This window comes from Procambarus clarkii, chromosome 35 (assembly GCF_040958095.1).
Source record: "Procambarus clarkii isolate CNS0578487 chromosome 35, FALCON_Pclarkii_2.0, whole genome shotgun sequence".
Classification (NCBI taxonomy): Eukaryota; Metazoa; Arthropoda; class Malacostraca; order Decapoda; family Cambaridae; genus Procambarus; species Procambarus clarkii.
The window spans coordinates 37762473-37784208 of record NC_091184.1 but is presented as its reverse complement, the minus strand read 5'-3'; the positions used below and the strand labels follow the sequence as shown (position 1 = coordinate 37784208).

The 21736-nt window shown below is 47.4% G+C and overlaps 2 protein-coding genes across 2 annotated transcripts in view; one reads left to right on the top strand and one right to left on the bottom strand.

Moving 5' to 3' along the window:
* Nucleotides 1–21736, top strand: part of LOC123768412 (PR domain zinc finger protein 15-like) — a 509712-nt gene that overhangs the window by 77860 nt on the left and 410116 nt on the right. Inside the window, exon 2 of the mRNA XM_069336362.1 lies at nt 9341–9383. The gene's annotated coding sequence lies outside the window, so the exon portion shown is untranslated. The remainder of the gene's footprint in view (nt 1–9340; nt 9384–21736) is intronic.
* LOC123768407 (protein spaetzle 3) overlaps nt 1–21736 on the bottom strand; it is a 109235-nt gene that overhangs the window by 31537 nt on the left and 55962 nt on the right. The window lies entirely within an intron of this gene.

Genomic DNA, 21736 nt, shown 5'->3' with positions numbered 1-21736 from the left:
AGAGATAATCTATCTATGTCACGCAAGATTACAGTATACAAAACAATGTTTCCCGCGTTCATTTAACAAATGGCAAAAAGTAAAACAATAGCGGAAACAGTAGCAGCAGCAGTAGCAGCAGCAGTAACAGCAGCAGCAGTAACAGTAGCAGTAGCAGCAGTAACAGTAGCAGCAACAGTAGCAGCAGCAGCAGTAGCAGCAGCAGCAGTAGCAGCAGCAGCAGCAGCAGCAGCAGTAACAGTAGCAGTAGCAGCAGTAACAGTAGCAGCAACAGTAGCAGCAGCAGCAGTAGCAGCAGCAGCAGTAGCAGCAGCAGCAGCAGCAGCAGTAACAGTAGCAGTAGCAGCAGTAACAGTAGCAGCAACAGTAGCAGCAGCAGCAGTAGCAGCAGTAACAGTAGCAGCAGCAGTAGCAGCAGTAACAGTAGCAGTAGCAGCAGTAACAGTAGCAGCAGCAGCAACAGTAGCAGCAGTAACAGTAGCAGCAGCAGCAGCAGCAGTAGCAGTAGCAGCAGCAGCAGCAGCAGCAGCAGTAGCAGTAGCAGCAGCAGTAGCAGCAGCAGTAGCAGCAGTAGCAGCAGTAGCAGCAGTAGCAGTAGTAGCAGCAGCAGCAGTAGCAGCAGCAGCAGCAGTAGCAGTAGCAGTAGCAGCAGTAGTAGCAGCAGTAGCAGCAGCAGCAGCAGCAGCATCAGCAGCATTAGCAGCAGCAGCAGTAGCAGCATCAGTAGCAGTAGCAGCAGCAGCAGCAGTAGTAGCAGCAGTAGTAGCAGTAGCAGCAGCAGTAGCAGCAGCAGTAGCACCAGCAGCAGCAGCAGCAGCAACAGCAGCAGCAGTAGCAACAGCAGCAGCAGCAGCAGTAGTAGCAGCAGTAGTAGCAGCAGTAGTAGCAGTAGTAGCAGCAGTAGTAGCAGCAGTAGCAGCACCAGCAGTAGCAGCAGCAGCAGCACCAGCAGCAGCAGCAGTAGCAACAGCAGCAGCAGCAGCAGCAGTAGCAACAGCAGCAGCAGCAGCAGCAGCAGTAGTAGCAGCAGTAGTAGCAGCAGTAGTAGCAGTAGTAGCAGCAGTAGTAGCAGCAGTAGCAGCACCAGCAGTAGCAGCAGCAGCAGCACCAGCAGCAGCAGCAGCAGTAGTAGCAGCAGTAGTAGCAGCAGTAGCAGCACCAGCAGTAGCAGCACCAGCAGTAGCAGCACCAGCAGCACCAGCAGTAGCACCAGCAGCAGCAGCACCAGCAGCAGCAGCAGCAGCAGCAGCAGTAACAGCAGCTGAAGTAAACACAGTGGTAGCAGAGTGGGCCACCTGATACACCATGTGACACAACGACCAACACGTGGTCCAGCCTCGTGAGTCAGGCCTACACCTCTGTACTCACCTAGTTGTATTCACCTAGTTGTTCTTGCGGGGGTTGAGCTCTGCTCTTTCGGCCCGCCTCTCAACTCTCAATCAATCATCTGTTACTAACTTCAAACTATTTTTTAACTATTAATAATTGTGTGTTTTTTTTCACTCACCACCAGGAAGCACCTCGTAACAATTAACTCCCTGGTAACTATTTACTGCTGGGTAACAGGGGCATCAGGGTGAAAGAAACTCAGCTCATTGTTTCTTGCCCGCGCCTAGAATAGAACCCCGGACTATAGGATTACGTGTACAGCGTGCTGTCCAGTCAGCACGCTGGACTGGGGGGATTACGAGTGGAGAGGGAGAGGGAGTGAGAGGGGGACGGGTGGAGGGAGAGAGGGAGTGAGAGGGGGACGGGTGGGGGAGAGAGGGAGTGAGAGGAGGAGGCGGGAGGGGGTAGGACCGGACGGGATGTTTTACAAGAAATTAAGTAATTAGGTACGAGAGCGTAAGTGTAGAAGCAGTTCCGTGACAAGATAGTCACGCCCCCTTCCCTAACCCCCGTCCCCTCCTCTCCCTATCCCCCAGGGGCCTTCACCCCATCCTACGGCTTCTCCTGGGGGCGCCGGCCCCTACCCCAGGGGCGGCGACTCAAACGAGCCGCTGCGGTAAAGAGGATCTTGTAAACTAATAAAATTAAACCAGAAGCACACAGCTCGTAAATTATCCCTAATTATCGGAGCCGGATCTTCCCTGCCGTCTGCGGTGCGCGGCGGTCGCTGGCACACCAGACGAGCGCAGACGGCAGCAGACAGCACTTGAGCGCCGCCGCTCTGGTGAAGTGGAGGGCGCAGCGGACAGTAAAGCACCTGCTGGAGAGACAGGAGACCGAGTGTGGTGTGACAGAGGCAGCAGCAGCAGCAGCAGCAGCACAACAGCTGCCGGAGACAGGATGAGGAAGGTGAGGACCACAAGGGGCGCCCGGCCTATAGCAAGGCCTCTTCCTCACCGCCACCACGCACAGATTTCTCACTCACGGCTCAAGTTATCTCACGTGTCCCACTTCGCTCTATAACCCCAACATCTCTCAAGGTGCTAAACAACCCAACAGGGGCCATATTCACGAAGCAGTTACGCAAGCACTTACGAACCTGGGGTCAGATTCACGAAAGCACTTACGCAAGCACTTACGAACGTGTACATCTTTCCTCAATCTTTGACGGCTTTGGTTACATTTATTAAACAGTTTACAGGGATGAAAACTTCCCATTCAACTGTTGTTATTGTTATAAACAGCTTCCTGATGCTTCAGAGCTCATTAACTGTTTAATAATTGTAAACAAAGCCGCCAAAGATTGAGAAAAGATGGACAGATTCGTAAGTGCTTTCGTGAATCTGGCCCCTGTCCATCTTTTCTCATTTTCTGGCGGCTTTGTTTACAATTATTAAACAGTTAATGAGCTCCGAAGCACCAGGAGGCTGTTTATAACGATAACAACAGTTGATTGGCAAGTTTTCATGCAAGTAAACTGTTTAATAAATGTAACCAAAGCCGTCAAAGACTGAGGAAGGATGTACAGGTTCGTAAATACTTGCGTAACTGTTTCGTGAATTCGGATCCAGGTGCTTAAGTCCACTCACGTGACGCAGTGAACCCGTTCACAACATGTACTGGACGCAGAACCGGTTCCCCGGACACACGCGGACTGTCAACCGCAGTAGACAATGTTTACACAACAAGTTCCGAAGTTCCGGTTTTTGCTGCGTGTTTTGTGGGAGATGAAGGCTGGTGTGATACCGGAGCTGATGGTGACTCCTGTGATAGTGAGATAGTGGGGCGACCCTGGGCGGATGGTGAGATCGTGGGGGCGTGGCCTGAGAGGATAGCGGAAGAGGCTGTTATCGTTTGGTCGATAACAGAGATCAAGACGCGAGAATGATAACGAAGGTGTAATGGTCGCAGCTTTAAGAGTGACTTTTATCACTTTATCAAGAGTATCACCACAGGTCGTGGGGATCACTGGTCGTATCACCACAGGTCGTATCACCACAGGTCGTAGGGTCACTGGTCGTATCACCACAGGTCGTGGGATCACTGGTCGTATCACCACAGGTCGTATCACCACAGGTCGTAGGGTCACTGGTCGTATCACCACAGGTCGTGGGATCACTGGTCGTATCACCACAGGTCGTGGGGATCACTGGTCGTATCACCACAGGTCGTATCACCACAGGTCGTGGGGTCACTGGTCGTATCACCACTGGTCGTGGGATCACTGGTCGTATCACCACAGGTCGTGGTGGTCACTGGTCGTATCACCACAGGTCGTAGGATAACGCTTGTCATTCTAACTTATTTAAGTTACTGTTACAGAGATTCGTAAAAAAAAAAAATAAAAAAAATTATACAATATTCTGTCCAAAAAGTATTGACATATTTACATGTGTAAGGATATTACCAGAGTTGGGTGAGTGCTTGATATGTAGTCCTTCGGCTATGTCTAATCTCCCTATGAACCAATTTGATCGTTAATAAATTAGATTTTTGGAGCCGTGGGTATGAATAGAGATATTGTAAATTGTAATATTATTAACATTAAAATTGTTGATGATACGGTATTATTATGGGTAATGTTGATGTAGGATGATCGTCTAGGGTGAGGTGGGGAGTAGTGTGGGTTAGTGGGGTCGAGGGAGTAGTGTTTCCGTGGGAATAAGCTGGAGTGTTTGTGTCTTACAGCACCTGAGGTACTGAACTCTGGGGCGAGATATAATTGTTTCCTGTGTGGCAAGAGCAGGCAGCCTCCTTCACCCTCAGGAAGGAGACACAGAGACAGAGAGATATATATAGAGAGAGGAGATGAGAGAGAGATAAAAGGTGTGGGGGGAGGAGAGAAAGCGAGAGTCAGGCGGGAAAAGAGAGAGAGAGAGAGAGAGAGAGAGAGAGAGAGAGAGAGAGAGAGAGAGAGAGAGAGAGAGAGAGAGAGAGAGAGAGAGAGAGAGAGAGAGAGAGACAGACAGACAGACAGAGAGAGAGAGAAAGAGAGAGCTAGAGAGCTAGAGAGCTAGAGAGAGAGAGAGAGAGAGAGAGAGAGAGAGAGACAGAGAGAGAGAGAGAGAGAGAGAGAGAGAGAGGGGGCAGGCAAGTAATGTTACAGTGCTGTAAGTCTGACCTTGGGAAACCCCTGCACCACCTCCCCGCCTCCGCCTGCGTCATCCTGTCAGCCGGCCACTCTCTCCGTCAGCCTCTGTCAGCCTCCGTTAACCTGTCAGCCTCCGTTAACCTCTGTCAGCCTCTGTCACACACTAGCAGCTGGTAACTCCCCTCACCAACTGCCAGAAACACTAACAATGTCGAACAAGCGAACAACCACACACTTGTACACACACACACAAGCAAAACTGGCACACCCTGGTATAGTTCTTGTCGTACAGTCCTATGAACAGTGACTGACAGTCCCATGAAGAGTCACTGACAGTCCCATGAACAGTGACTGACAATCCAACTGAGAGATGCACCAACAACCACTGACAGATGCACAAGCAGCACCTGTCATACGGATGAGTGGCACTTGACAGTCACACAAATAAAACAAACAGAAGCATGAACACGCAACTAATAGACAGAAAGACAACATGAGACAGACGTGTATGTCAATGATTATTTGCACAAGAAAAGCTTTTGACACAGACTTGGAATAGACTTGGACAGAAGAGCCACGATTGACAGACGAAAACATTATATATATATGACTACAGGCAGGTGTTGACTACAGGCAGGTGCTGACTATACAGGCAGGTGTTGACTACAGGCAGGTGTGGACTACAGGCAGGTGTGGACTACAGGCTGTCAACAAACAGCTGCCTGCAGCTTGTCCTGCCTGACCAGCGGGCCCTTTAAACGCATCGGCACACTGCCAATCCCCTGACCTCTACCCAGCAGTAACCCCCACCTCAACTTGGCCACTGATTTGCAATATGCTGATCACTCTGCCCTTACTTGGTGCACCGGACCTGGCCCGTGTGTGTGTCTTGCCTGCGGGGGGCAAGCAAGGGGTCTGGCGGGAGGAAGAGCCAAGCCATCACGACTGTATAACACTGCGGGACGGGTCTGGGGTAAGGATTTGGGATGGGGCGAGGGGGGAAGGAATGATGTCCAACCACTTAAACGGTCGGGGATTGAATGCTGACCTGCATGACGTGAGACCGTCACTCTACCGTCCATCCCCAAGTGGTGAAGTAGCCAGAGAGAGAGAGAGAGAGAGAATAATTGTTTAAAGTATTCTGGTCTTGGTAGTCTCTGGGTTCTTCCACAACATTACCTGACATTAACACTTCAGTGTTGAAGGTTAGGCAGGTATTGTGATATTAATTATTCTTATTATTATTATTATTTCTGCGTGTTATTATTATATCTTAAAGCTTAGTTTAATCAAACATACATAATTAACTTTTTTAATCTTTGGCAGCATTTCTCTCACACTCTCCCCTCATACTTCACTCACCCCCCCCCTCATGCTTCTCTTAGATCTAAACCTCTTCTTCCCTAGGGACCTGACAGCTGAGAGAACAGCGCTTCGGATTCGTAGTCCTGAGGTTCCGGGTTCGATCCCCGGTGGAGGCGGAAACAAATGGGCAGAGTTTCTTTCACTCTGATGCCCCTGTTATCTAGCAGTAAATAGGTACCTGGGAGTTAGACAGCTGCTACGGGCTGCTTCCTGCGGGTGTGTGTAACAAAAAGCAGGCCCTGGTCGAGGACCGGGCCTCGGGGACGCTAAGGCCGGAAATCATCTCAAGATAACCTCAAGATTTCCCATATCTGAGAACTCTGTTGCCTTTCACATAAATCATTCCTTTCCTTATCTTCCTTCCTTTGGTTCCCTCCCCCTTCTCTCTTCTCATTCCTACCATTCTCCCACTCCGCTCGTTTCCTCCTTTCATTCCTTCTCCTCACATACCTCACGCGAACACGTCACTCTCATGGCCAGGGATGTTTGTTGACACGGTCAGCTGACTGGTCACGTGTACGTGTTTGTTGACATGGTCAGCTGACTGGACACGTGAACGCGTTTGTTGACATGGTCAGCTGACTGGACACGTGAACGCGTTTGTTGACATGGTCAGCTGACTGGTCGCGTGTACGTGTTTGTTGACATGGTCAGCTGACTGGACACGTGAACGCGTTTGTTGACATGGTCAGCTGACTGGTCGCGTGTACGTGTTTGTTGACATGGTCAGCTGACTGGTTACATGTACGTGTTTGTTGACATGGTCTGCTGCTGACTGGTAACGTGTACGTGTTTGTTGACATGGTCAGCTGACTGGACACGTGTACGTGTTTGTTGACATGGTCAGCTGACTGGTCACGTGTACGTGTTTGTTTACATGGTCAGCTGACTGGACACGTGTACGTGTTTATTGACTTAGTGAGGTGACTGGACATGTGTATTTGTCATCGCCATGAATGATTGATGTCTTAATGGCTGATAAAACAGACAGAGCTGGAGCTCGTAGATGTGCATGTTCCATTACTAATTTATCACATCTTTGGAGGTTTTGTCTGTCTCTTGCACACACCATCACATTGTGCAGTGTGGCGCAGTCCTTCGCCATTTGACTTCAGAAGATTTACCTTTTCACATCTCTCTTACATCTTTTGTTTACTTATTAAAGTGTTTTTGTTTGCGTTTGCTTGCACGTATAGCCCGAGTGATGCAATCTTCCGTGATCCTTCATGTTATCTCGCTTGTAAATAGTCAACCTTTCCGCCCGTCTTCCTGTGGGGCAAGTTCTGTCGTATGTAGCTCATGTCCTTCAGTTCTGGCATCCATTAGCATGGCTCTGCTCTCTCGTTGACTTGTAGATGTTTGTCGAGACGAGGCCACCACACCTCCGCTGTGTATGCCAACGTAGACTCACTAGTGGTGAGAATACTCTATTATTGTTTTACCGTCCGTATAGTGAATGGCAAGTTGGAGGTGACGGGAGACACTATATCAAGCCTTGGTGCTTGATATAGTGTCTTAAGACGGAGGTCTGTAGTACGGACGCTGGCTGGTGTTACTGCCTCGTGCTTCTCTCTCAGGTGTGTTTAGTGTCTGTCTTTCAGTCTGTATACGACGTCTGTTATCACTCATCCCCTGCTCCATTGCATGACACTTCTCTGTATTGAATTCCATTAGCCATGTTTGTCTCGAGCTCCCGCTCTTAATTTTATGTTCTTTCAATGTTTACAGTCTTCTTGATACTTTATTTATCTCTCTATACATTCTCTAGTATCAAGTCTCTACTATACAGACTAGTAAAACACACACAGCAATGTGTGTGTTTTACTTTGATTCTTTTGCAGCGTTGAACGTCGACGCCTAAACTTCCCCTTTTGAGTCGTGAGCCGTTTAACGCACTTGATATTCTCTCATTTTTCTTATATTTACATATTGAGTTTTCTTCAACCATCCCATTTGTACACTTTGTGATGAGGAAATTCTTCTTTCTCTGAAATTTTTGTGTTTATTCCTTTCTACTAAGTCTCCTCGTTATTGTGTACCTCACTTTCTGCTTGTCTTATCTGTCTACGTGGTCAGTTAGAATCTTGTAGGTGGTTATCATGTTCCCCAGGCTGGTGAACACGATAACGACGTGTTCCTCAACACTCGACCATGTCTAGGATGCTATGGTTGGTCAGTGTGCCATGAGGCGCTCATGTTAGTCTCTTGACAGTAGAGTTACAGTTGACAGCTGCCAGGTCTTCCTCCTTGTCTGATGCAGGACTCTGTTTGCTCCTCACACTCTGCTAAATGAATTGAATTTTGCTCCGAGGGGCGAGTTTATTGGGGAGCGCCACTCATCCTGTGAGTGGACACACCGCCATAGCAGCATATACAACACCTCCCAATAGGAAGAATGAACATCATCTTCCTACACTGTAATGTACCAAGCAAACCATGTGTCACCTCTTTCTATTTATAAACAAATTGTGTAATAGATCCTACTCTTTCTAAAATTATCCAGGTCTAAGTGGTGTGTTGTGATGGCCAATACATCAACATTCCCCAACACATCCTAGAGAGAGAGAGAGAGAGAGAGAGAGAGAGAGAGAGAGAGAGAGAGAGAGAGAGAGAGAGAGAGAGAGAGAGAGAGAGGAGAGGGAGGGAGAGAGGGAGGGAGGGAGGGAGGGATGGAGGGAGAAGGAAGGAGGTACTCTGGACCAGCTCCAGGCACAGTAACGTGAGGAGAACACTAATGAATGAGATATTTACAGAAGAGCGGTCAGGAGCGGCGCGGGCACCGCCCGCCCGAGGCTCCGCCGGGGGACGCCTCCCTCACGCTGCTTCGTCTTAATTACTTCCTCTTCCTAGATCTTATTATTGATTTTTTCCTCCCCCTTCTCCTCGTTTTATTTCCTGACCATCTGCTTCTCCTTTCCGTTCTCGCTCTTCTCTTGTAACTTCGGTAGAGAAGTATAATACAAGAATTATGTATTTGTATTAATACATAATACATAAGTATGTATTAGTATTATGTATTACAAGTATTAATACAAGTTTAACCAGGAACTTCTCTCTGAAGCCTCACACAATTGTTCACCTAATTTAGTTTTAGAGTTAAGAACGACAGTCTGGGAGGGAGGTGGAAGGACCTTCACGTTCTTGTAAATGTTGCTCCGTGGCTTCCTGTCCGTGTTAGCCGCGTCGGGCTCTAGCTCTTCACTCCCGCTTTCCCAGTATTTGTATTTTAATGCTATATTCTAGAGGCAGGCGATAAGAACCTGTACCACACAGGTCCTGCCACTGTACCACAGAGGTCCTACCACTGTACCACACAAGTCCTGGTATTGTGTGGTGTGTGTGGTCGTGAGAGAGGGGGGGGGGTTTAGGAGGTGTATTCACCTAGTTGTATTCACCTAGTTGTGCTTGCGAGGGTTGAGCTTTGCTCTTACGACCCGCCTCTCAACTGTCAATCAACTGTTACTAACTACTATTTTTTTATCTCTCCACACACAGATATCCCCAGGAAGCAGCTCCGTGACAGCTGTCTAACTCCCAGGTACCTATTTACTACTAGGTAACAGGGGCATTCAGAGTGAAAGAAACTTTGTCTAATTGTTTCTGATTGGTCCGGGAATCGAACCCGGGCCACAGAATTACGAGTCCTGCGTGCTGTCTGCTCAGCTACCACACCCGCCTAAGGTGTGGTATTGTGTGGTGTGTGGTTTAGGGAGGTGTGTGTGGTGTTGTGTGATTTAGGGAGGTGTGTGTGGTGTTGTGTGATTTAGGGAGGTGTGTGTGGTTTAGGGAGGTGTGTGTGGTTCAGGGAGGTGTGTGTGGTTTAGGGAGGTGTGTGTGGTTCAGGGAGGTGTGTGTGGTTTAGGGAGGTGTGTGTGGTTTAGGGAGGTGTGTAAGGTGTTGTGTGGTGTGTGGTTGAGGGAGGTGTGTGTGGTATTGTGTGATTTAGGGAGGTGTGTGTGTGGTAGAGGAGGTGTGTGTGGTTGAGGGAGGTGTGTGAGGTATTGTGTGGTGTGTGGTTGAAGGAGGTGTGTGAGGTTGAAGGAGGTGTGTGAGGTATTGTGTGGTGTGTGGTTGAAGGAGGTGTGTGAGGTATTGTGAGGTGTGTGAGGTATTGTGTGGCAGACAAGGGGGGGACGTGGAGAGGCGGGGTCACGTGACCTCGCGGCCTCCTGCAGGAATCTCGAGGACATGAACTCGGAGGTGCTGACGAGGAGTCCACAACCCGCACACCGTTCTCGCTCATCCATACCCTTAGTGTTTTAATAGCTCCTGCACGTCGGTTTATAGCCTCTACAGGTGGGTTTATGACCTCTACAGGTGGGTTTATGGCCTCTACAGGTGGGTTTATGGCCTCTACAGGTGGGTTTATGACCTCTACAGGTGGGTTTATGGCCTCTACAGGTGGGTTTATGGCCTCTACAGGTGGGTTTATAGCCTCTACAGGTGGGTTATAGCCTCTACAGGTGGGTTTATGACCTCTACAGGTGGGTTTATGGTCTCTACTGGTGGGTTTATAACCTCTACAGGTGGGTTTATGGTCTCTACTGGTGGGTTTATAACCTCTACAGGTGGGTTTATGACCTCTACAGGTGGGTTTATGGCCTCTACAGGTGGGTTTATGGCCTCTACAGGTGGGTTTATGGCCTCTACAGGTGGGTTTATGGCCTCTACAGGTGGGTTTATAGCCTCTACAGGTGGGTTATAGCCTCTACAGGTGGGTTTATGGTCTACAGGTGGGTTTATGGTCTACAGGTGGGTTTATGACCTCTACAGGTGGGTTTATAGCCTCTACAGGTGGGTTTATAGCCTCTACAGGTGGGTTTATGGTCTCTACAGGTGGGTTTATGACCTCTACAGGTGGGTTTATAGCCTCTACTGGTGGGTTTATGGCCTCTACAGGTGGGTTTATGGCCTCTAGTGGTGGGTTTATGGCCTCTACAGGTCGGGTTATACTTCCCATACACTCATAACGTCTCAGAGCACCTCACAACACGTCATATTCACTCATAACTCATTCGTCACAACAAGTTGCCATAATACACAACAAGTTTGCCATAATACACAACACGTTGCCATAATACACAACACGTTGCCATAATACACAAGTTGCCATAATACACACCACGTTGCCATAATACACAACACGTTGCCATAATACACACCACGTTGCCATAATACACACAACGTTGCCATAATACACAACAAGTTGCCATAATACACAACACGTTGCCATAATACACAACACGTTGCCATAATACACAAGTTGCCATAATACACACCACGTTGCCATAATACACACAACGTTGCCATAATACACACCACGTTGCCATAATACACAAGTTGTCATAATACACACCACGTTGCCATTTGCCATAATACACAAGTTGCCATAATACACACCACGTTGCCATAATACACAACAAGTTGCCATAATACACAACAAGTTGCCATAATACACACCACGTTGCCATAATACACAACAAGTTGCCATAATACACAACAAGTTGCCATAATACACAACAAGTTGCCATAATACACAACAAGTTGCCATAATACACACCATGTTGCCATAATACACACCATGTTGCCATAATACACAACAAGTTGCCATAATACACAACAAGTTGCCATAATACACAACAAGTTGCCATAATACACACCATGTTGCCATAATACACAAGTTGCCATAATACACAACAAGTTGCCATAATACACAACAAGTTGCCATAATACACAACAAGTTGCCATAATACACAACAAGTTGCCATAATACACACCATGTTGCCATAATACACAACAAGTTGCCATAATACACAACAAGTTGCCATAATACACACCATGTTGCCATAATACACAACAAGTTGCCATAATACACAACAAGTTGCCATAATACACAACAAGTTGCCATAATACACACCATGTTGCCATAATACACAACAAGTTGCCATAATACACAACAAGTTGCCATAATACACAACAAGTTGCCATAATACACACCATGTTGCCATAATACACAACAAGTTGCCATAATACACAACAAGTTGCCATAATACACAACAAGTTGCCATAATACACACCATGTTGCCATAATACACAACAAGTTGCCATAATACACAACAAGTTGCCATAATACACACCATGTTGCCATAATACACAACAAGTTGCCATAATACACACCAAGTTGCCATAATACACAACAAGTTGCCATAATGCACAACACGTTGCAGCACTATACTTCACAACATTTCACAATCCTGTGCAACCCTTGACAACAGGATTTTGGAGGTGTATTAAGGCAGTACCTTAAAACACTCACAATATCCTTAGTAAAGAGTGCACATCCCTTACATATACAAAGCAACACTTAAGAGCTCTATACAACTCTCTGAGAGATGGGTGAATGTGTTGGATGGGTTTTTAAAAACCCACAGGAACGCTTTTCATGCCATGAGATAGAGTTATAGAGCATAATGACGATCATTGTATATATATATATTGGTGTAAGCTTGGGCATATAGCACGCAAGGCCGGTCATTATAGCGTATATTACTGGAGGATTTGTGATCCTTATTTTTTGAAATTGATTCCAGCCCTCGAGAGTACATAGGGGTACCTGGTTGATACCTGGTTGATGGGGTTCTGGGAGTTGTCCTACTCCCCAAGCCCGGCCCGAGGCCAGGCTTGACTTGTGAGAGTTTGGTCTACCTTAGCCTACCTTAGTTTACCTTAGTCTTTTGTCCAGGATTAGAGTGTATTTGCTGGACAGTCAGTATAAGGTGACCTTATTCTACTACTGGTCAGTATAAGGTGTTGTGTGTGTCTGGGGTCGTAATAACTCTCCCAAGGTTGATAGGCTTCAACTCCACTACCAAACAAGAGGGAACATCAGATCAGTACTTACATGAAGCCTCATTTTCAGCATTGATGCGACGACTGGAGAGGTAAACCCGCGCTCCCGCTGGATACTCTACAATACCTATTAGAGATCAGTTTACTCTTAATGACATTGTTAATGCTCTTCCAATTTTCTTCACAATTGTATCTTCCACGTTCTTGTTGTCAAGTGCCAGAGTAAATGTTCCTCAGTATGTTGGCACTGTGTCGTCGCGGGTGGCACTGTGTCGTCCCTGGTGGCACTGTGTGGTCCCTGGTGGCACTGTGTGGTCCCTGATGGCACTGTGTCGTCCCTGGTGGCACTGTGTCGCCCCTGGTGGCACTGTGTCGCCCCTGGTGGCACTGTGTCGTCCCTGGTGGCACTGCACGTACTGTTCAACACATAATCTCACCACTTTGCTCAGTACACAACTCCACCTTGACGACAATCAATGAAGAAATGTTCTTAATTTTTGCTTATATGTTTAAATATCCATTTCTCTGTTCCAAAAAATGTTTGCGTGTTCAGTTATCTTTCTGTTCAATTGTTATGATTTAATGAAGAGCACAAAATAAATACAATATTAAACATCGATTTAACATCATCTGAGGCAGGATCTTTGTGAGTGACGTCACCCGCACTCTGATGGGCCGCGTCTGAGTGAATTATGATTGGTGGGATTCACTCGACTATTGTAGCCCATCATTTGAGCAAAGGGTCGATGTGTTCACGATATGTATGTACAAAATATGTATTATTCCCTCGCGGTAACTGTCTCTATACATGTCTATGTGACCGGACTCGTCTCACACACGCCCCCATTTACTAGGCCTATGTAGAAATCTCCTAAGAATATTCAGTAATTTATATTTGAGCAAAAAGGTGCATCTTAATATGAGTATATTCCTTCCGTATAGGCTGACTGGTATAGGCCAATAGGCCTTCTGCGGTTTCCTGAATTGTTATCTTGTATATTATTTACCATTCACAATACTGTTAGCCAGTCAGCCAGTCAGTGAGAGAGCCAGTCAGTGAGAGAGCCAGTCAGCCAGTCAGTGAGAGAGCTAGTCAGCCACTCAAGGAGAGAGCCAGTCAGCCACTCAGCAAGAAAGCCAGTCAGTGAGAGAGCCAGTCAGCCAGTCAGTGAGAGAGCCAGTCAGTGAGAGAGCCAGTCAGCCAGTCAGTGAGAGAGCCAGTCAGTGAGAGAGCTACTCAGCCACTCAATGAGAGAGCCAGTCAGCCACTCAGCAAGAAAGCCAGTCAGTGAGAGAGCCAGTCAGTGAGAGAGCCAGTCAGTGAGAGAGCCAGTCAGTCAGCGAGAGAGCCAGCCAACCACTCAGCAAGAGAGCCAGCCAGCCACTCAGCGAGAGAGCCAGTCAACCACTCAGCAAGAGAGCCAGCCAGCCACTCAGCGAGAGAGCCAGTCAACCACTCAGCAAGAGAGCCAGCCAGCCACTCAGCGAGAGAGCCAGCCAACCACTCAGCAAGAGAGCCAGCCAGCCACTCAGCGAGAGAGCCAGTCAACCACTCAGCAAGAGAGCCAGCCAGCCACTCAGCAAGAGAGCCAGCCAACCACTCAGCAAGAGAGCCAGTCAGCCACTCAGCAAGAGAACCAGTCAGCCACTCAGCAAGAGAGCCAGCCAACCACTCAGCAAGAGAGCCAGTCAGCCACTCAGCAAGAGAACCAGTCAGCCACTCAGCAAGAGAACCAGTCAGCCACTCAGCAAGAGAGCCAGCCAGTCAACAAGACCTTGTAAGGAAGAGTGATGCAGCCCCACACTCTGGGTTGATTTTCACATTTATGGCATGATTGATGTTTACAGCGTGTTGTTGCATACACCGTGGAGAGAGAGAGAGAGAGAGAGAGAGAGAGAGAGAGAGAGAGAGAGAGAGAGAGAGAGAGAGCCCTGATATTATCACACAGTTCACTCCAACGTTACCACACAATCAGGGGCAGAAGACCAGGTGTTGGTTGAAACAAGGGGCCAGCAACATCCTTGTGGGGCCGCCCTGTAGGTGGCTGTTGTGGTTGTTGATGTTGTGGTAGTGGCTGTTGTGGTAGTGGCTGTTGTGGTTGTTGATGTTGTGGTAGTGGCTGTTGTGGTAGTGGCTGTTGTGGTAGTGGCTGTTGTGGTTGTTGATGTTGTGGTAGTGGCTGTTGTGGTAGTGGCTGTTGTGGTAGTGGCTGTTGTGGTTGTTGATGTTGTGGTAGTGGCTGTTGTGGTAGTGGCTGTTGTGGTAGTGGCTGTTGTGGTAGTGGCTGTTGTGGTAGTGGCTGTTGTGGTTGTTGATGTTGTGGTAGTGGCTGTTGTGGTAGTGGCTGTTGTGGTAGTGGCTGTTGTGGTTGTTGATGTTGTGGTAGTGGCTGTTGTGGTAGTTGCTGTTGTGGTAGTGGCTGTTGTGGTAGTGGTTGTTGTGGTAGTGGCTGTTGTGGTAGTGGCTGTTGTGGTAGTGGCTGTTGTGGTAGTGACTGTTGTGGTAGTGGCTGTTGTGGTAGTGGCTGTTGTGGTAGTGGCTGTTGTGGTAGTGACTGTTGTGGTAGTGGCTGTTGTGGTAGTGGCTGTTGTGGTAGTGGCTGTTGTGGTAGTGACTGTTGTGGTAGTGGCTGTTGTGGTAGTGGCTGTTGTGGTAGTGGCTGTTGTGGTAGTGACTGTTGTGGTAGTGGCTGTTGTGGTAGTGGCTGTTGTGGTAGTGGCTGTTGTGGTAGTGGCTGTTGTGGTAGTGACTGTTGTGGTCGTGGGAGGACCTGGCTCCCAATGTGTGGTCGTGGGAGGACCTGACTCCCCATGAGTGGTCGTGGGAGAGAAAGACCTGCTCCACGACATGTGGGGTTCAAGCGAGAATCAACAGTGCACCAGTAGTCGTCTTAGCGTGCGGGGCGGTCGTCTTAGAGAGCAAGTGGTCGTTGTAGAGAGCGAATGGTCGATTTCCTCAACCGTGAGAGGCCAAACAACGCCTCACACACACCACACAAGAGCACATTTACACATTTATTTCCGCTTATTTCCAAACATCGCGACAGGCGACCTTCCGTACAAGGTCTGACACATCAGTTTTCTTGAATGTTGGGAAGTTTGGATACACACACACGCCTCAGCCCGTGGAACACACACTTACAGGAGAGGTGTGTGGTGTCCCCCTTACACCGCGCGCCTCCCCCCACGCCACGCACAGAGACGCAGGAACACACGCCTCGCCTGACGGAGCTCGCTTACACACCGTGCTTGTGGCCGCTGCCAGCGTCGCGCGCTTACTGACACACTCCCGGCCCGCCCCGTCTCTCAAGACTAGCGGCCTCGCTTTCCCACCACCTGTACCACCTGTGAGGGAGCCTGCCCACCTGTATCGCCGGCTGTGCCACCTGTGAGGCAGCCTCCCTACCTGTATCGCCGGCTGTGCCACCTGTGAGGGAGCCTGCCCACCTGTATCGCCGGCTGTACCACCTGTGAGGGAGCCTGCCCACCTGTATCGCCGGCTGTGCCACCTGTGAGGGAGCCTGCCCACCTGTATCGCCGGCTGTACCACCTGTGAGGGAGCCTGCCCACCTGTATCGCCGGCTGTACCACCTGTGAGGCAGCCTCCCTACCTGTATCGCCGGCTGTGCCACCTGTGAGGGAGCCTGCCCACCTGTATCGCCGCCTGTACCACCTGTGAGGGAGCCTGCCCACCTGTATCGCCGCCTGTACCACCTGTGAGGCAGCCTGCCCACCTGTATCGCCGGCTGTACCACCTGTGAGGGAGCCTGCCCACCTGTATCGCCGCCTGTACCACCTGTGAGGGAGCCTGCCCACCTGTATCGCCGGCTGTACCACCTGTGAGGGAGCCTGCCCACCTGTATCGCCGGCTGTACCACCTGTGAGGGAGCCTGCCCACCTGTATCGCCGCCTGTACCACCTGTGAGGGAGCCTGCCCACCTGTATCGCCGCCTGTACCACCTGTGAGGGAGCCTGCCCACCTGTATCGCCGGCTGTACCACCTGTGAGGGAGCCTGCCCACCTGTATCGCCGGCTGTACCACCTGTGAGGGAGCCTGCCCACCTGTATCGCCGGCTGTGCCACCTGTGAGGGAGCCTGCCCACCTGTATCGCCGCCTGTGCCACCTGTGAGGCAGCCTCCCCACCTGTATCGCCGGCTGTGCCACCTGTGAGGCAGCCTGCCCACCTGTATCGCCGCCTGTACCACCTGAGAGGCAGCCTGTCCCTCCTGTACCACCTGTGAGGCAGTCTGCCCACACCATCCCCAGGGGTACCCACCCCACATGTACCAGTACCCACACCATCCCCAGGGGTACCCACTCCACATGTACCAGTACCCACACCATCCCCAGGGGTACCCACTCCACATGTACCAGTACCCACACCATCCCCAGGGGTACCCACCCCACATGTACCAGTACCCACACCATCCCCAGGGGTACCCACTCCACATGTACCAGTACCCACACCATCCCCAGGGGTACCCACTCCACATGTACCAGTACCCACACCATCCCCAGGGGTACCCACTCCACATGTACCAGTACCCACACCATCCCCAGGGGTACCCACTCCACATGTACCAGTACCCACACCATCCCCAGGGGTACCCACTCCACATGTACCAGTACCCACACCATCCCCAGGGGTACCCACTCCACATGTACCAGTACCCACACCATCCCCAGGGGTACCCACTCCACATGTACCAGTACCCACACCATCCCCAGGGGTACCCACTCCACATGTACCAGTACCCACACCATCCCCAGGGGTACCCACTCCACATGTACCAGTACCCACACCATCCCCAGGGGTACCCACTCCACATGTACCAGTACCCACACCATCCCCAGGGGTACCACTCCACTTTGTACCGTGCTGCACTATGAAAAAAGTCTTTGTAATATCCTATTTTAGCAGGATCAAGATGATTCTCAACTGTATGTATATATGGGTCATCATCCCCAGTACACCACGCCCTATACATCACTATACATCACTATACGTTTGTATAGTGACAGCCGACCCCCACAGAAGTATAGTGCTTCTTACAGATGAATGGACAAAATAGAGACTGTTATACACAAAGTTCACGTTCTGTGCTAATGGAATTCCCAAGGGCATGACAAAAGGCTGAAACAGCCTTGCTATAAGCCTAAACTAGGACTAAATTGGAATGCATAGGCCTACTAAACACAATTCTAGGCCAAATTTTGTTTATATATATATATATATATATATATATATATATATATATATATATATATATATATATATATATATATATATATATATATATATGTTATGTAAGTGTTAGGAAAAAGTTTGGGTTCGTTCGTGTATTTTTTCTTAGACCTCTTGCTAAATTAATAGTGAAAAATACCCAAGTCCATATACAACATACATAAAAGTCCATATACAACATACATAAAAGTCCATACACAACATACATAAAAGTCCATACACAACATACATAAAAGTCCATATACAACATACATAAAAGTCCATATACAACATACATAAAAGTCCATACACAACATACATAAAAGTCCATATACAACATACATAAAAGTCCATACACAACATACATAAAAGTCCATACACAACATACATAAAAGTCCATATACAACATATAAAAGTCCATATACAACATACATAAAAGTCCATACACAACATACATAAAAGTCCACACACAACATACATAAAAGTCCATATACAACATACATAAAAGTCCATACACAACATACATAAAAGTCCATATACAACATATAAAAGTCCATATACAACATACATAAAAGTCCATACACAACATACATAAAAGTCCACACACAACATACATAAAAGTCCATACACAACATACATAAAAGTCCATACACAACATACATAAAAGTCCATACACAACATACATAAAAGTCCATACACAACATACATAAAAGTCCATACACAACATACATAAAAGTCCATACACAACATACATAAAAGTCCATATACAACATACATAAAAGTCCATATACAACATATAAAAGTCCATATACAACATACATAAAAGTCCATACACAACATACATAAAAGTCCACACACAACATACATAAAAGTCCATATACAACATACATAAAAGTCCATACACAACATACATAAAAGTCCATACACAACATACATAAAAGTCCATATACAACATATAAAAGTCCATATACAACATACATAAAAGTCCATACACAACATACATAAAAGTCCACACACAACATACATAAAAGTCCATATACAACATACATAAAAGTCCATACACAACATACATAAAAGTCCATATACAACATATAAAAGTCCATATACAACATACATAAAAGTCCATACACAACATACATAAAAGTCCACACACAACATACATAAAAGTCCACACACAACATACATAAAAGTCCATACACAACATACATAAAAGTCCATACACAACATACATAAAAGTCCATACACAACATACATAAAAGTCCATACACAACATACATAAAAGTCCATACACAACATACATAAAAGTCCATATACAACATACATAAAAGTCCATATACAACATATAAAAGTCCATATACAACATACATAAAAGTCCATACACAACATACATAAAAGTCCACACACAACATACATAAAAGTCCATACACAACATACATAAAAGTCCATACACAACATACATAAAAGTCCATACACAACATACATAAAAGTCCATACACAACATACATAAAAGTCCATACACAACATACATAAAAGTCCATACACAACATACATAAAAGTCCATATACAACATACATAAAAGTCCATATACAACATATAAAAGTCCATATACAACATACATAAAAGTCCATACACAACATACATAAAAGTCCACACACAACATACATAAAAGTCCATACACAACATACATAAAAGTCCACACACAACATACATAAAAGTCCATACACAACATACATAAAAGTCCATACACAACATACATAAAAGTCCATACACAACATACATAAAAGTCCATATACAACATATAAAAGTCCATACACAACATACATAAAAGTCCACACACAACATACATAAAAGTCCATACACAACATACATAAAAGTCCATACACAACATACATAAAAGTCCATACACAACATACATAAAAGTCCATATACAACATATAAAAGTCCATACACAACATACATAAAAGTCCATACACAACATACATAAAAGTCCACACACAACATACATAAAAGTCCATACACAACATACATAAAAGTCCATACACAACATACATAAAAGTCCATATACAACATACATAAAAGTCCATACACAACATACATAAAAGTCCATATACAACATACATAAAAGTCCATACAGGTATGATAACCTTCGGGTGAGCGGATGAAGACCTCTGCACATACATAATACACAAACGATGGCTCCAAGGACACATAGTGAATCTGGGGTTCTCATGTTGGAGGTCAGAAGCGATTAGGCACACTGGTCACAGCTTGCTTAGTCCCGAGGCGAACTGCGGCTGTCAAGAGACTACTCTATACACGAGACTATTGATGTTCTGGGGACCATTGCTATGGTGGAGACCTGCTACACACGAGACTATTGATGTTCTGGGGACCATTGCTATGGTGGAGACCTGCTACACACGAGACTATTGATGTTCTGGGGACCATTGCTATGGTGGAGACCTGCTACACACGAGACTATTGATGTGCTGGGGACCATTGCTATGGTGGAGACCTGCTATGAACGAGACTATTGTTATGGAAGCGACTACTGCCTGGTGGTGTAACCGCTCAGAGAACAGAAAACGTAAGAAACAGGACATATGAAGATATATCTTGAGGTTATCTTGAGATGATTTCGGGGCTTTTTAGTGTCCCCGCGGCCCGGTCCTTGACCAGGCCTCCACCCCCAGGAAGCAGCCCGTGACAGCTGACTAACACCCAGGTACCTATTTTACTGCTAGGTAACAGGGGCATAGGGTGAAGGAAACTCTGCCCATTGTTTCTCGCCGGCGCCTGGGATCGAACCCAGGACCACAGGATCACAAGTCCAGCGTGCTGTCCGCTCGGCCGACCGGCTCCCTTCCGATTGTAATATAGTTGAAATGAATAAAAAATTGGAAGAACTTGGAAGAGAGAGGTGATAGAAGTCGAATGAATAAGCAACACGAATCATTAAATATGGAGAAAAAAAGGGTAAAAGTAAGAATTCATTAATCTGTATTTCTTCCGGTCGGCCGAGCGGACAGCACGCTGGACTTGTGATCCTGTGGTCCTGGGTTCGATCCCAGGCGCCGGCGAGAAACAATGGGCAGAGTTTCCTTCACCCTATGCCCCTGTTACCTAGCAGTAAAATAGGTACCTGGGTGTTAGTCAGCTGTCACGGGCTGCTTCCTGGGGGTGGAGGCCTGGCCGCGGGGACACTAAAAAGCCCCGAAATCATCTCAAGATAACCTTAAGATAACCTCCCCTGTAATGGAAGGCTGTGCTGTAACTGTGAGGGGTTACATATGTGGCTGGACGTGGGCCGTCAGAGTGGTGAAGATGGCGGATGAGAGTACGTTAAGATCACGCTGCTCTGATGCCTTAACCTTCGGCTGGGAGGTTAAATATCTCCATAAACTGGACCAATAATCACCGACCTTGGTAACAATTCCGGATGGTCAGGTGGCGTAGAAGAAAACGGATATGCCAGATTTTATGAGGGGGTAACTCTCATAAATACTCATTCTTTTTTTTCTTATTTAATAGTGTTTGTCATGTCGAGCTATAGCTCCTGGGCCTTGTTTTGCAACTGTCGGACGTGTAACGCAATAGATATCGACCTTTTTTTGTTTCTTATCGTATCCGTCTTGAAGATGTGGATGGCGGTAGCTTTTACTTGTTCGTCTCTAGTTCGGTCGACTTATATCCTGGTCTTACACTGAAGTGGTGTGCCTTCACATCCCTGTGGCTCATCCCTGTGGCTAATCCCTGTGGCTCATCCCTGTGGCTCACCCCTGTGGCTCATCCCTGTGGCTCATCCCTGTGGCTCATC